Genomic DNA, 15,529 nt, shown 5'->3' with positions numbered 1-15,529 from the left:
AGAGCTTGATAAACAGCCAAAAGTGATTTATTTTTACCAAATGTAAGAGTAGTGAAGAGTCCAGCAAAAGAGCTCATTTTTGAAATAATTGAGAACTCTTCACCTTATCTAATCTACTGCAAAATGTTCAGCTTTTTATACATGATGGAAGAAAGTAGTGACTGGTATTTTAACTGTAAACTTATAATCATGCCCCATTTATTTCAAATTTAACTCCCTAATGTATAAAGTAGTCTATCACTTAGTTCTGTGACTGCAAGCAACAGAAACCAAATGACTAATGTAAGAATGATTACAGAAAGGAAATTTGAGGCTCAGCAAATCCATGAAAGAGTGGAAAATAAGGGTGGGAAACCATCAATGACCAGATAGAAGTGGAAGCTAGGAAACGGGAATGGCTACAGTGGTCTCATGGGAGGTACTGTCAGGGCAGAATGCCCCCTGGGAGAAAGGAGAATCCTTTAGCTTAAGATTCTACTTCCAGAGAGGAAGCAGCCATTTACCCAAGCTTGTGGTCATGCACCTATCCTGAGGCTGAATGTAGGGCCTTGAGTAAGGTCTCTGAGTACAGTTTCAATCAGTGTAATTATGTCAAAAGAAAATAAAATGTAGTTAAAAGGAGAAAACAAATACATCGAGAAACAAAAAGGGGGAGGAGCAAAGAAGTCATCTAAACTTACCAAGGCTTTCTTCAAAAATGCCTCCATGTAACAAGGTAGCAAAAGATCACTTGCTTCTTAAGACTATATTAGTTAGTAGCTGCCCACGCACAAAGACAGTGTTTACCCTCATGTCTACAAAACTTCAGCTTTTTACTTACAGAGGCCTCACTTGTCTTATTAACCAAAAGTTATCTTTTCACTCCACTCCTAAAGCCAAAGCAGAATTCACCCTTCTTTAGTAACAACATGATAGTTTTCAAAACATTATCCTGACACTTCCAAAGAGAACAGACACCTCAAAACACATAAGGATGCAAATGATGATGATGATGACGGTAATATTCACAAGAGTAGCAGCAGGTAATAGCTCTTGAGTACTTATCATGGACCAGGGCCTGTTCCAAGCCCTCAACACATAATAATGCATTTAATCTCCACAACAGCTTTCGGAGTAGAATAGTATTATTATCCCCATTTCACAAACTAAGAAACTGAGACACAGAGCAAGTGAATAACTTGCACATGGTCCAATAACTCATGAAAGTCAAACCAGAACTAAATCTATGCCTGACTCCAGAATAGCAGAATAACAAAAGGTTTTCACTGAGAGTAGAGGAAATAAAACTATACCATTGTGAAAACATTTTCCAGGAAGAAAGAGAACACCATAACTCTACCTAAAGATCACAAGGTTCTGAAGGCTGCTACAGCATCACTAACTTCAACAATTTATGAGAATTTATTTCTAAAAGCTATCAAATACGGCTTTTTTCCAAGATGTGGCTCAATGGTCCAGAGATATGTAAGTTACACAGCCGAAAATAAGAATCATCTATATCTTAAGATATTTTTTTCTTCACTGGTGGCCAACCATTACAGAAAAGTCCCAAGCCAACTAGCTGTCATGCATTTGAGTTTAGTCATCCCAAAGCAAACAAATCCTCAAAACAGTATTTTTATAGTTTTGATTATTCAAAAGGGATTTTCTCCAATTTCCCTGTAAAATTGCCCTCAAAATAAACATTTAAAAATCAGCTCCAGAATTAGATTTGTCACAAAGTTAGGAATAACTTAAAGCATAAGGTAAATCAAAATGGCTTTTCCAACTTGAACTAAAGTGGTCATGGTCATGATTGCTGTAATAAAAATGACAGGAAAAAACCTATAATTGTCAAAAACATAATTGATGATGAAAACAAATGTAAAATTATGGCATATTTCACCCTGGCCACCAAAGACTCTTGATGAAACTGCAGCCCTATAATTCCCCAGAATGAATTCTTTAAATTAAAATACTTCATGCAGAACAGAAATTAAACAATGAATCAAAGAACAATGCTGTACAGAAGTATGCTTATAAATATACCTAGGAAAGAGGAAACGATTACATTTTTTCCATGTAAAAACCAACTCGATTGTAATGTTTCACAGGAGGCTGAGTAGGTACTTTCTCCATTGCTTTGAACTTGGAAGTTCATTTCCTGTAACTCACTTAGTGTCCACAGTGACTGCGAGGAATGAAATTAGCTACACCAAACTGGCTGGCTTTCTCCTTTCGACAAAACTAGCTCCTCTACACAACAGCACATCTGACTTTCATGATAAATCTCATGCAACCCAATTGAAATGCCACTTTGCATTTTATCTTAAATGCTTTATTCAGCCAGCTGGTTTTACTTAACTATTGACCAGAAGTGGTACAAGTGCATTCGTTTTCCATCTAGCATTAATCTTAGTAAACTTAGTGCCACTGGAATGTCTTAACTGCTGAGAAGAAAGCAAAAGTCAGCAAGCATACAATTGCATTTGGCCACCCTCAGCACATCATTTTATTTCCTCCTTCTCCCTTCTAACTATTGCTCAGCACTTTTGCCTGTGAGGGAGGACAAGCAGGTGGTTAAGGAAGTTGTCCTGTCAGCTATATCTTTAATCCGAGTGTTTAAATCTCTGAATAAAAGAAAAATCAATGTTGTAAAGGCAATGTTTGTCAAGGCCATATAATAAATACACTTACCTTTACAGACTGTTCTCAATGGATTTCCCTTCTTTGCTGAGCTTCAAAGCTACAAAGAGATAAAAACGAAAGCACTGAGTTATCTGCAAGTAAAACAGCAAACGTTTTCTCTCCATGTCTTTAAGTAGAATTTCCATATGCCATTTTACGTGACGCTAGCCAAATAAACCACTGATAATATTCATGCCTCATACCTCCTGCACAAAAGGCCAATGAGAGACACAGTCGTAAACTGAAAACAGCACACACATCTACCCAGGATTGACTCACACAAACCTAGCCAAATCTACAGTCTAATCTTTTGGGGTGTGAACTCCTTAACAGAAGGGAGTGAACTTCTCAACAGAAGCCTTATAAAGTGAAGAAATGAAAATCAAATCAAACATTATGCAGCACACTTGATCTGACCAAGCATTTTGTATTCTTTAGCACCATCTTTCCTGCGTACTCAATTTCCATTTCCCTGGAAGTTTTACTTGGAATAGCCTCTTCCATTTATATGAGGTGTATGTGTTAGTCACTCAGTCATGTCTGGCTTTTTGCAACTCCATGGACTGTAGCCCACGAGGCTCCAGTGTCGATGGGGTTTTTCCAGCAAGAACACTGGAGTGGGTAGCCATTTCCTCCTCCAGGGAATCTTCCCTACCCAAGGATCGAACCTCTATCTGTCTCCGGCATTGCATGCAGATTTTTTACCACTGAGCCATGCAAGGTGCATGGCCCTCCCAAACCAGACCTCACCACTTGCCTCTATGAGTGTATGTGTGCAAGCTTACACATGCAATCCTCCTTTCTCAAGACAGAGTGTAGCCTTCTCTCAGGAGAGAGAAGCTCACAAAACAGAGTAAGCTACATTTGGCATTTTCAAATCAAATCTAGACATGTTAAATTAAGCTGCCTGTGACCAAAACAATGCACTAACTGCACACAAGTCAACATGATAAGAAAGGTGGTAAAGCATAGCCGCTAAACAGTAGTAAGAATTTAAGGTTTCGAGGGGCTGATTCTATAATGGTCCACCATTACTCATATGTTGATTCCATAATTAAAAATAAATGGCGGAGCTTCCCTGGTGGTGCAATTGTTAAGACTGTGCCTTGCAATATCAAATACCGGTTCGACCCCTGGTCTGGGAAGATCCCACATGCTGCAGAACAACTAAGCCCATGCAGCACGACCACTGAGCCAGCCCTCTAGAGCCTGCGAGCCACAACTACTGAGTCCATGGGCTGCAACTACTGAAACCTGAGCAGCTACAGCCTGTGCTTTGAAACAAGAGAAGCCACCACAATGAGAAGCCTACACATGACAAAGAGAAGCCCCTGCTCACTGCAACTAGAGAAAGCCCACATGCAGCAGCAAAGACCCACCATAGCCAAAAACGAAATAATTTGTTTTATTATTACAAATAAATAAATAAGTAAATGGTGACCTAGTTGCTAAGATTCTGAGCTCCCAGTGCAGGGGGCACGGGTTCCATCCCTGGTCAGGGAAGTAGATCCCACACGCCACAGTTAAGAGTTTGCATGCTGCAACGAAACAGTCCACATGCTGCAACTAAGACCCAGTGTAGCCAACTAAATAAACATGTTTTTAAAGGAGAGATCACTCTGTATTAAATAAAAATAGAATATGCCTATTTCTCTCATTTGTGTCTAGGGCCTAGCATCTCTCAAGGTGTAGCAATTGGGAATGGTCAACAATTCCATGGTTTTCTCATGTTTCTCTTTTTTGTCCTTCAGTGTCCTAAGTAACTGCTTCAGGCCCGACTGGGCTATTTCTCTTCACAGCCCCCATCAAACCATAGAACCCATCATTGCAGATGCATGACCACCAAAGAACAAGGCCAGACTTGGGGGCTATGATGTAAACTTTAGATTGTTAATGCAGGAGATAAGGTGCCTCTATAGAACAACATCAAAATTTCTTCTTCCAGATACAGATGGTCAGCAGACACATGAAAAGATGCTCAATATTCCTCACTATTAGAGAAATGCAAATCAAAACGACAATGATGTATAACCTCATGCCGGTCAGAAAGGCCATCATTTTAAAAAATCTACAAACAATAAATACTGGAGAGGATTTGGAGAAAAGGGAAGTCTTTTGCGCTGTTGGGGGAATGTAATTTGATAACATTCATTATGGAAAACAGTATGGGGATTTCTTAAAATACGAGGAATAGAACTACCATATGCCCCAACTATCCCACTGCGGGGCGTGTACCCTGAGAAAACCACAACTGAAAGAGACACATGGACCCCAATATTCATTGCACAGTACTTTTTATAATAGCTAGGACAAGGAAGGAACCTAGATGGATAGAGAAGCTGTGGTGTATATATATATATATATATATATATATATATATATATATATATATATATAATGGAATATTCCGCAGCCATAAAAAGGAAGGCATTTGAGTCAGTTCTAATGAGGTGGATGAACCTAGAGCCTATTATACGGAGTGAAATAAGTCAGAAAGAGAAAAACAAATATCATATATTAATGCATATATATGGAATCTAGAAAGATGGCACTGATGAACCTATTTTCAGGGCAGCAATGGAGATGAAGACATAGAGAACAGACTTATGGACACAGTGCAGGAAGAAAAGGGTGGGGCAAATGGACGGAGTTGCATGGAAACATATACATTACCACATGTGAAATAGACAGCCAGTGGGAATTTGCTATACGACTCAGAAACTCACAGCGGGGCTCTGTGACAACCTAGAGCGGTGGGAAAGGGAGGCAAAAAGCAGGGAGGTACCAGAGGGAGGGGACATATGTATACCTATGGCTGATCCATGTTGCTGTATGGCAGAAACCAACACAATATTATAAACCAATTATCCTTCAATTAAAAATATTTTTTAAAAAACTAAAAGAAAAAATTGTGGTACATATATACAACAGATTACTCAACTATAAAAAGAATGCATTTGAGTCAGCCCTAATGAGGTAGATGAACCTAGAGCCTACTGCACATAGTGAAGTAAGTCAGAAAGAGAAAGACATATATTGTATATTAATGCATGTGTATGGAATCTAGAAAGATGGTACTAGTAAGCCTATTTGCAGGGCAGCAATGAAGAGGCAGACGCAGAGAACAGACTTGTGGACACAGTAGGGGAAGGAGAGGATGGGATGACTAAAAAGTACCATGGAAATATATACACTGCCATATGTAAAATAGATAGCCAGTAGGAATTTGCTCTGTGACACAGGAGTTCAACTCAGTGCTCTGTTACAATGTTGAGGGGTGGGATGGGGTAGGAGATGGGAGGGAGGTTCAAGAAGGAGGGGACAGATGCATACCTGTGGCTGAGTCATGTTGATACTTGATAGAAACTAGCACAAAATTGTAAAGCAATTATCCTTCCATAAAAAAAATTTTTTTAATTTCTCCTTCCCCCTAGGCTATGTGGATTGAAATACTGTTGAAAGAAACATAATTTGTGGAAGACTAGATAAAACAAAATACTACATTTTGAAAAACCTGAGAGATTTATGGTCTAACACCACAGAGATTAAGCAGTATCCCTTTCTACTCCAACAACATAGAAATGCTTAACAAAGTACAATATAGCTTAAAAGAAAGAGATAAGATCAATATGAAAAAAAAAGAGCGCAGATTTTCTAGTATGAAAGATATGAATCCTCTTGAAAAAAGCATACCAAGACCTCAACAAGCTAAGTGAAAGCAAATCTACGGGTAGATACAATAGAAGGAAACCATAGCACCAGAGATAGAAAGAAAGCCTTTAAGTGAACCAGTGAGAATAACCTGCCTCCCAGTTTCTGAGAAACCAGGCTCCACTTGCTTGAATACCTTGTCTTGAATAAAATGATCATGAATGGCAAAAAAAAAAAAAAAAAGCATGGAAGCAGTGAAATAATGTGTCTTAAGTTCCAAAAGGAAAAAGTTCAGGGAAAACTCTATAGCCATGCTAAACTGATTATCATTCAAGAATGCCAGCTAGGTTATTTTTCCAAAAAAAAAAAAAGTTGTTTCCTGCTCACAGTAGTTTACTTTTGCGGAGAGGATACTAAAAGATATCCTTGAATAAGAAGGAAATGATCTCAGAAGGAAGGAAAGAGGAACATAAAGCAATGCTCACCAAATTATACTAGCATGTATGGCGGTAAATCTAGTAAATTCAATAACAAATAATGGATACTGGATAATAATTAATAAGGACTGGTTGTTAAAAAAAAAACCTATAATAACAACCAGTTTTAAGGGTTTTCAAATAAGATGAAATAAGTAAAGAATCTTCCTGTAGTGCAGGAGCCGCAGGAGATGTGGGTTTAATCACTGGGTAGAGAAGATCCCCTGGAGGAGGACACGGCAACACACGCCAGTATTCTTGCCTGGAAAATCCCATGGACTGAGGAGCCTGGAGGGCTGCGGTCCATAGGGTCACAAAGAGTCAGACACTTCTGAAGTGACTGAGCATGCACAAATGGTTGACTAGAATTATATAGAACAAAGGAGCAGAGGATGAATTGTTTAGGAGGAAGACATTCTGATTCAGTTGCTACAGATACGCATTAAACCTACTGATGAACTTGTTGAGGAATATTGGCATTTCTTTCTCTGTGTACATAACCAAAGACATCCTTTCATATATGCTCAAAGAGAAATGTTTAGATTATCAATGTTAGGATGCCAAGAGACACTGAAGACAATGGAAACATCTATCAACAGTACAGTGAATAAACGTATTTACATTTGTACAGATTCTTACAATGGAATATTATACAGCTTCAAGAAATCAATGAACCAGTTACAGACATCAACATGTACGCTCTCAAAATTATGGTGTAAAAGAAAAGAAACATGTCACAGAAGACTGTATATATTATTCCACATATAAAATGTTCAAAAAGGCTAAAATAAATGCTATCTTGTTTTGAAATACAACATGAAAGTGGCAAAAAACTATGAAAAAAGCAAGAGAATGAATGATTTATACAGAATTCAGGCTATATTTATCTTGAGAGCAAGATAAGAGTTTGTAAGGATGGAATTCTCTAAAAGGATTCTGGAATGTGACAATGCTCTACCTCTTGGCTTGGGGAGTGGTATCTGGATGTCTGGCTTATTATTGTCTTTAAATTGCAGATATACATTTTCAAAAATTATTTTATATGCATATTATATTTCACAGTTGTAAAACACATAAGAGTAATCATCAAAAAAACAGAAACATTCAAACCAGTGAAGGGAACAATCTCTAGATAGAAAACACAACCAATTCTCTTTTTTTAGAAAATTGGAATAGAATGGAGAAAGAAGCAAAGGAAAGCACAGTAAATGGAAAACACAAATGTCAGGACCAGCCCAACAACGAACGGGCCTGTAAAATAAGTTTAAACATGTCAGTAATCAGAGTAAGCAGATTAAATGCATCTATTAAAATAATTTCTTTTCAAAATGAATGTTTAAAAACCTTGCTATCTGATGTTTTTAAGAAACACATCTAAAACAGATTTTGAAAGGAAAAGTATAGAAAACTATACACCAAGCAAACAGGAACTGAAAGAAAGTTGGTGGAAGTTAGTTAATATTCGGCAAAGTACAAGTTAGCAATAATAGAATAGGTATTCGCATTGGCTATGTATTGATTCAGTTCAAACTACTTAAAATGACTTGATAATAATCATTTAATATCTATTATGGTTTCTAAGGAACAAGAATTCTGATGCTACAACGCCTGAGGCCTCAGGTGGAAGACCTGAAAAATGGGGCATGGAATCATCTGAAGGGTCATTCCCTCAAGCGTCAGCCAAGTGCTGAGGGTTAGCTGAGGCTGTAGCTGGGGCTATCAGGGGAATACCTCCGGTGGCCTCTACATGTGGCGTGAGTCTCATCACAAAACGGTGGCTGGGTGAAGCTGTTACCACTATGGCAGCGTCCAGTTGCTGCAGCCTCCATGGTCCGCGACCCATGGAGATGGCCCTCCACTGCCATCTGTCACAGGGGGAGAAGGGATGGGGGAAGAGATTCACTGCTGCTTCAAGGCCTGGGCACTTCCAAAGCCGCCACTGCTTCCAGTGGGCGGCTGTGACGAGGTCTAGAGTTCTGTGAGACACAGCCCTGGGTCTGTCCCTGGGCCCCTCAGCTCACCTGCCGGCAAGGTCAGGTTCTGGAAGGCCTTGGGGAGAAGGCAGAGACCCGCTGCCCACCACACTGTCCCGAGGGCCACTGTCAGGCTGACTGAACAAGAACTCTGCCAGCTAACGGTCTCCCGCTAACGGTCACACAGAATGGTCTCGTGCAAACTGTCTCGCGATATTGGTCTCGCGCCAAAAGTCCCATGCTAACAGCCTCTCACCCTCACAGCTTCACGCCAGCTCTACCCCTTTTACAATGTGAAGGTCACTGAGGAACTGAAATGAGAACTGTTTTGTGATCTGGGACAGAATTCAGTTTGGAATCGGTTAAGAAATAAGTGGAAATCATTAAAATGAAGACAGTGAATAAGGACAGTATTAGGCATGTTCAGATGTGAAGGGGAGGAAAGAAAGTAGCATCTAGAAGACAAAGGACTCAAAGAGGGTTTCTGTGCACTCTCTGTAAACTGTACCAGCCGAGCAGGTGTCAACGTGATGGGAAGATCCAGTTGAGCTCAAGAGGCTGAAAGCAGAAGAGTGAGAAAGAATAGCTGATACAGAAGGCTCATTCCCAGAAAGGTAAGACCAGTCCCACGGGACTGGTCTTAAAACAGAGCTTTGTTCTCACCTTAATCATATACTGCCTCGTGGTAGACACACATGCTTTCTTTAAGTTTTTTTTTTTTTTTAATTTATTCTTGACTGCATTGGGTCTTAGCTATGGCACACAGAATCTTTAGTTATGACATGCGAAATCTTAGTCGTGCCGTATGGGATCTACTTCCTTGACCACGGATAGAACCTGGGCCCCCTGCATTGGAAGCAAGGAGTCTTAGCCACCAGACAACCAGGGAAGTCCCTATTGTCTTAAATTATTATTTTCTCCTGTATTTATGTTTTATGATCTTAATTAACATCTAAACTCTTTAAAATCTATGGCTTTTATTGTTCAAGCAAACCTCACACTGCCTACCTAATCTGAGCCCCAGATTCTATACTAGCACTAGTCAGTCAGCCAATACTTGTTGAATAAACAAGTACAGTTGACCCTTGAACAAGTGTCTGAACTGCATCGGTCCATTTATACATGGATTTTTTTTTCAATAAGTATGTACTACAGTACTACATGATCCATGGTTATTGAATCCACAGAAACCCAGACACAGACACACTCACAGAAGGCAGACAATAGTTATACACAAATATATACCGCTCGGTCTCCCTAACCCCTCCTTGTTCAAGAGTCACCTGCACAGTGGACTCCACAGTTTTTGTATATATCTCTGATACTCAAACATTTGTCCGTATACCTGTGCTAGATATCTGAAGTAGGACAGGTCAAGTTCAGAAAACTTACTCTAGTGTCCAAAGTACTTATCCCTGGACAAAAGTCAAGCATATTTGCTCAAACTTGTCCTCTCTTTCCCATGTTTGTCTTGACCCCAAAATTCAAGGACCTAACCTTCTAACAACGGCCATGAGAACATTTTCACCTGCAGCTACAATGCCTTCTCCAATTTACACCTACTCCCACTCCCTTCCTATGTAATTTATCCCCATTTTGTTCTAGAGCAGGTGGACTCTGTAACCTTCATGTGACCTCCTGCAAGACACAGACTAGATTTAAATGGATCCAAACAGGTTTAGGGTTTGGCTGCTCCTGAAAGACATGATCATGGAGGCAGAGTGGCACAGGCCAGTAACACAACTGATTTATCTTAGTGGCTTTTCAGAGGATCAGCTCAGTTCAGTCACTCAGTCGCGTCCAACTCTGTGACCCCATGAATCGCAGCACACCAGGCCTCCCTGTCCATCACCAACTTCCGCAGTTCACTCAAACTCACGTCCATCAAGTCAGTGATGACATCCAGCCATCTCATCTTCTGTTGTCCCCTTCTCCTCCTGCCCCCAATCCCTCCCAGCATCAAAGTCTTTTCCAATGAGTCAACTCTTCACATGAGGTGGCCAAAGTACTGGAGTTTCAGCTTTAGCATTAGTCCTTCCAAAGAAATCCCAGGGTTGATCTCCTTTAGACTAGACTGGTTGGATCTCCTTGCAGTCCAAAGGACTCTCAAGAGTCTTCTCCAACACCACAGTTCAAAAGCATCAATTCTTCAGTGCTCAGCTTTCTTCACAGTCCAACTCTCACATCCATACATGACTACTGGAAAAACCATAGCCTTGACTAGACAGACCTTTGTTGGCAAACTAATGTCTTTGCTTTTGAATATGCTATCTAGGTTGGAGTAAGCGTCTTTTAATGTCATGGCTGCAATCACCATCTGTAGTGATTTTGGAGCCCAAAAAAGTAAAGTCTGACACTGTTCCCACTGTTTCCCCATCTATTTGTCATGAAGTGATGGGACCAGATGCCACGAATCTCCGTTTTCTGAATGTTGAGCTTTAAGCCAACTTTGTCACTCTCCTCTTTCACTTTCATCAAGAGGCTTTTTAGTTCCTCTTCACTTTCTGCCATAAGGGTGGTGTCATCTGCATATCTGAGGTGATTGATATTTCTCTTGGCAATCTTGATTCCAGCTTGTGCTTCTTCCAGTCCAGCGTTTCTCATGATGTACTCTGCATATAAGTTAAATAAGCAGGGTGACAATGTACAGCCTTGACAAACTCCTTTTCCTATTTGGAACCAGTCTGTTGTTCCATGTCCAGTTCTAACTGTTGCTTCCTGACCTGCATATAGGTTTCTCAAAAGGCAGGTCAGGTGGTCTGGTATTCCCATCTCTCTTTCAGAATTTTCCACAGTTTCTTGTGATCCACACAGTCAAAGGCTTTGGCGTAGTCAATAAAGCAGAAATAGATGTTTTTCTGGAACTCTCTTGCTTTTCCCACGATCCATAGCTGCCCAGAAAATCTTTATCACCGCCAAGCCCCCTCACTGCATTATCCAGCCCCCAGCTCCCTTAAAAACTGATCTGAATTTAAAGAAACATTTTTCTCAAACATTAAAAAAAAAACTTTTGTTTGTGATTTATCTTCCTACAATTAAAACCTATCTCTGGGAACCATCAGTTGCACCTTCCTTAAGGCAGCATTGCCTGGAACGGAGCAATCTGCCTTCACCATTGCATTCTGCAGTCCTCATATAACTCGACTGCCACATTAAGCGATTGGTTATCGACCTTTAAGTCTTTTAACAATTATGTACATACCTAAGAAAGAAGTCTGTTCACCCAAGAATGAAGACAAAGGAATAAATGAAGACAATGAATAAATTCAGCCCTGGTTTACAGTTCTTATGTTCAGTGAGCTGTTACTGCAGACAAATTATTGCAACATTCTTTCAAATGACAGTCAGTTTTCAACTAAGAGAAGATTCTTAAACCATTTTCTACATATTGGTGAAAACCAGGCAGTTGGAAAACATAGCCTTGGTTAAACTATCTGATGATAAATGATTATTTTAAACACATAGAGTTATTTGAGAATCTGCATACTGATTTTGCTCAATGGTAGCTCAGTCGGGAAAGAATCTGCCTGCAATGCAGGCAGGAGACCCAGGTTCAATTCCTGGGTCCCGTGGAGAAAGAAATGGCAACCCACTCCAGTATTCTTGCTGGAAAATCCCATGGACAGAGGAGCCTGACGGGCTACAGTCCATGGGGTCACAAGAGTCAGACACAACTTAGTTACTAAATCACCATCTCATCATCACCATACTGATTTAACCCTCACAAGAAACAGCAGAAAAGATCCCCAAAACCTGACACTTCTCAGATATATTCTCAGAAGTTTTATTTCAATGTATAGGTGTGTGTTTCTTATATTTTCAGAATTTGTGAAAGTGATATATTTAGAGTTGAGAGGGGAGATCAGAACATTCCTTAGTTTTGGGGTTTTTTTTTAAATATTTGTAGTTATTAATTTGACTATGTTGGGTCTTGCGGCTTTTGGGATCTTTTCAATTAACTATGGCTGCTCTGGGTCTTTGTTGCTTCTCATAGGCTTTCTGTAGTTGTGGCAAGTGGGGGCTGCTTTCTAATTGCAGTGTGCATCATCGTGACTTCTCTCATTGCGGCTTGCAGGCTCTAGAGCACAAGCTCAGTAGTTGCGGTGTGTGGGCTTAGTTGCTTCAAGGCATGTGGGATCGTCCCAGATCAGGGATCAAACATGAGTCCCCTGCACTTGCAGGCCGATTCCTACCTCTGGACCACCAGACAAGTCCAGCACCTGGGAACCTGCAACATTAGTTGCAACTTGTGGCATGCAAACACACAGTTGTGCCATGTGCAGGATCTTCCATCTTTGTGACATGTGGGAGCATACAGCATCTACAGTTGTGGCCTGCAGACTCTTAGCTGCACACAGGTTTTAGTTCCCTGACCAGAGATGGAACCTGGGCTCCTGGCAATGGGAGTGTGGAGTCTTAGCCTATGGACCACCAGGGAAGTCTCCATTCCTTAGTTTTGTCATTAACATGGATAACTGTCAATTCAGTTCAGTTCAGTCACTCAGTTGTGTCTGACTCTTTGCGACCTCATGAATCGCAGCACCCCAGGCCTCCCTGTCCATCACCAACTCCCGCAGTTCACTTAAACTCGAATCCATCGAGTTGGTGATGCCATCCACGCCACCTCATCCTCAGTCGTCCCCTTCTCCTCCTGCCCCCAATCCCTCCCAGCATCAAAGTCTTTTCCAATGAGTCAACTCTTTGCATGAGGTGGCCAAAGTACTGGAGTTTCAGCTTTAGCATCATTCCTTCCAAAGAAATCCCAGGGCTGATCTCCTTTAGAATGAACTGGTTGGATCTCCTTGCAGTCCAACGGACTCTCAAGAGTCTTCTCCAACACCACAGTTCAAAAGCATCAATTCTTCCGCACTCAGCTTTCTTCACAGTCCAACTCTCACATCCATACATGACCTCTGGAAAAACCACAGCCTTGACTAGACAGACCTTAGTCGGCAAAGTAATGTCTCCGCTTTTGAATATGCTATCTAGGTTGGTCCTAACTTTCCTTCCAAGGAGTAAGCGTCTTTTAATTTCATGGCTGCAGTCATCATCTGCAGTGATTTTGGAACTATTGTTATTTTCACAGATAACAATACTGTCAAAATGTACATGAAAGTTTTTCCATTAGATTCTAAGTTCAACAAAGGTACAGACCACATCTTTCTTTTCTTTTTGTCAGTACCTCATTTTTATCTTAAACAAAAGCACTGAATATAGTAACCTTTCATATGCAGCTGATACAGACCACACCTTTCATGTACCTTGTTGAATCCACATCCTCCAGGACAGTATCAAGCATGTAACACTTAAGGAAATTTGTTTTAAGAAATTATGTTTGTGTTATTATTAAAACTGAAAACTGATTGAAAATTCTTTAGTTTTTTATTTTTGTTCCCTTTTCTCATTTTCTCAATTTGTACTCTAGGCTTTTTTAAGATGAAAAGGTATCTCTCTACAGAAGTCTATACTTTAATGGCCTGAGACACACACAAACATGTACACACACAAAATATAACACAACTCATCCTCACTACACTTGTTCAATGCTGTAATATTTGCTAGGCATTGGAAAAATAAATTTGCTAAGTAGCATGAGCCCTGGAAAATCATTAGGTGACATCTGGGGAGCAGAATACCAATCAACCAATAACTAGCATCTTAACATTCAGAGAGTTCAAGACAAATCAAATTCCATGAGATCTCAGGGAGCATGACCGTGGCCAGGTTGGAGCCCTGGCTATGGGAAGTCACTGGATTTGTCTGACCACAAGACAGGGCTGGAGGTACCGTGGCTAGTCTAATCCTAGGAGGAGACACTCTGACAATGTGACATTTGCACAGGGATGCCCTAATGTGGCCTCAGTATGTTTTCTTAGAATGAGATGACATTTTAAGTCAAATAGCTCTGTTCCCAATAGCACAAACCCTTCCTGAACTCTAAGAACCTGAATTGGAGAAAAAGAGGTTCATCTCAGAGAGAAACTAAGGTTGTACAGAAGCAACGTTAAAATAATCAACTTTTAAGTAAGGTTAAACCAGACATTCAGTGTTTAGCCTCATTCATTATTATTCCATTTCATAGACCTCAGATGACCTTAGTCTTAAAAAACAGTTCTCATTTGAGCAAAACCCTATTCCTGAAGTATCCATACGGGATACTTTTCAATGAACACAGAATCTCATTACAAAATCATGCTACCAAGAAGTGTGGGGAGTGAGTGTCAGTGCACCCCGTCTCGCCAGACCCCTGCTGCCTGCAACTGCTGTCCACATGCGAGTCCATCCAAGAATGTAGGGTCACTGCTGCTCCGACTGCCTCCTGCCTATCTAAGGTCACCTTTCCTACACGGCTGATTCATTCCAAAGGAAGAAACAGAGAGGTTAGAGAACACCAATTCCCCATTTGGTTTTTGCAGCTATCTATGTGACTTGGGGAACTCATCCTTTAAGAGCAATCCAGAATGGAGGGCCCTACCTCCAAACAGCCTGCCAGTCCTAGGGATAAAATGCTCTGCTTCCACCATGTGGCCTGCATGTGCCTGGTTTGCTAGCACTTCCACCCAAAGCCAGGGGTGGCTGTTCTGGCGGTCCCCACTCCACTCCACTGCAGGGTCAGGCAGCAGCTTGCCCTCCTCCTGGCTCCTGGCCCAAGGCCTGAATGGCCTGGCTACGTCACTGCCGAGAGGGAGTCTGGTTGTGCCCTCCTCTGAACTCTCCATCTGGAAGATTCTCTGGCCTCCTTCCCTCTCGTTTTTAATCTGA

At 40.8% G+C, this 15,529-nt stretch overlaps 1 protein-coding gene across 13 annotated transcripts in view; it reads right to left on the bottom strand.

Moving 5' to 3' along the window:
* The window catches only part of FHIT (fragile histidine triad diadenosine triphosphatase), a 1,561,686-nt gene that overhangs the window by 1,516,023 nt on the left and 30,134 nt on the right, over positions 1 to 15,529 (bottom strand). For all 13 annotated transcript variants that reach the window (XM_069560458.1, XM_069560461.1, XM_069560472.1 and 10 more), the window contains exon 2: positions 2,677 to 2,725. The gene's annotated coding sequence lies outside the window, so the exon portion shown is untranslated. The remainder of the gene's footprint in view (positions 1 to 2,676; positions 2,726 to 15,529) is intronic.

Source organism: Ovis canadensis, chromosome 19, assembly GCF_042477335.2.
Source record: "Ovis canadensis isolate MfBH-ARS-UI-01 breed Bighorn chromosome 19, ARS-UI_OviCan_v2, whole genome shotgun sequence".
Lineage (NCBI taxonomy): Eukaryota > Metazoa > Chordata > Mammalia > Artiodactyla > Bovidae > Ovis > Ovis canadensis.
Note: the sequence above shows the minus strand (reverse complement) of the source record. Positions and strands in the feature narration are given on the sequence as shown.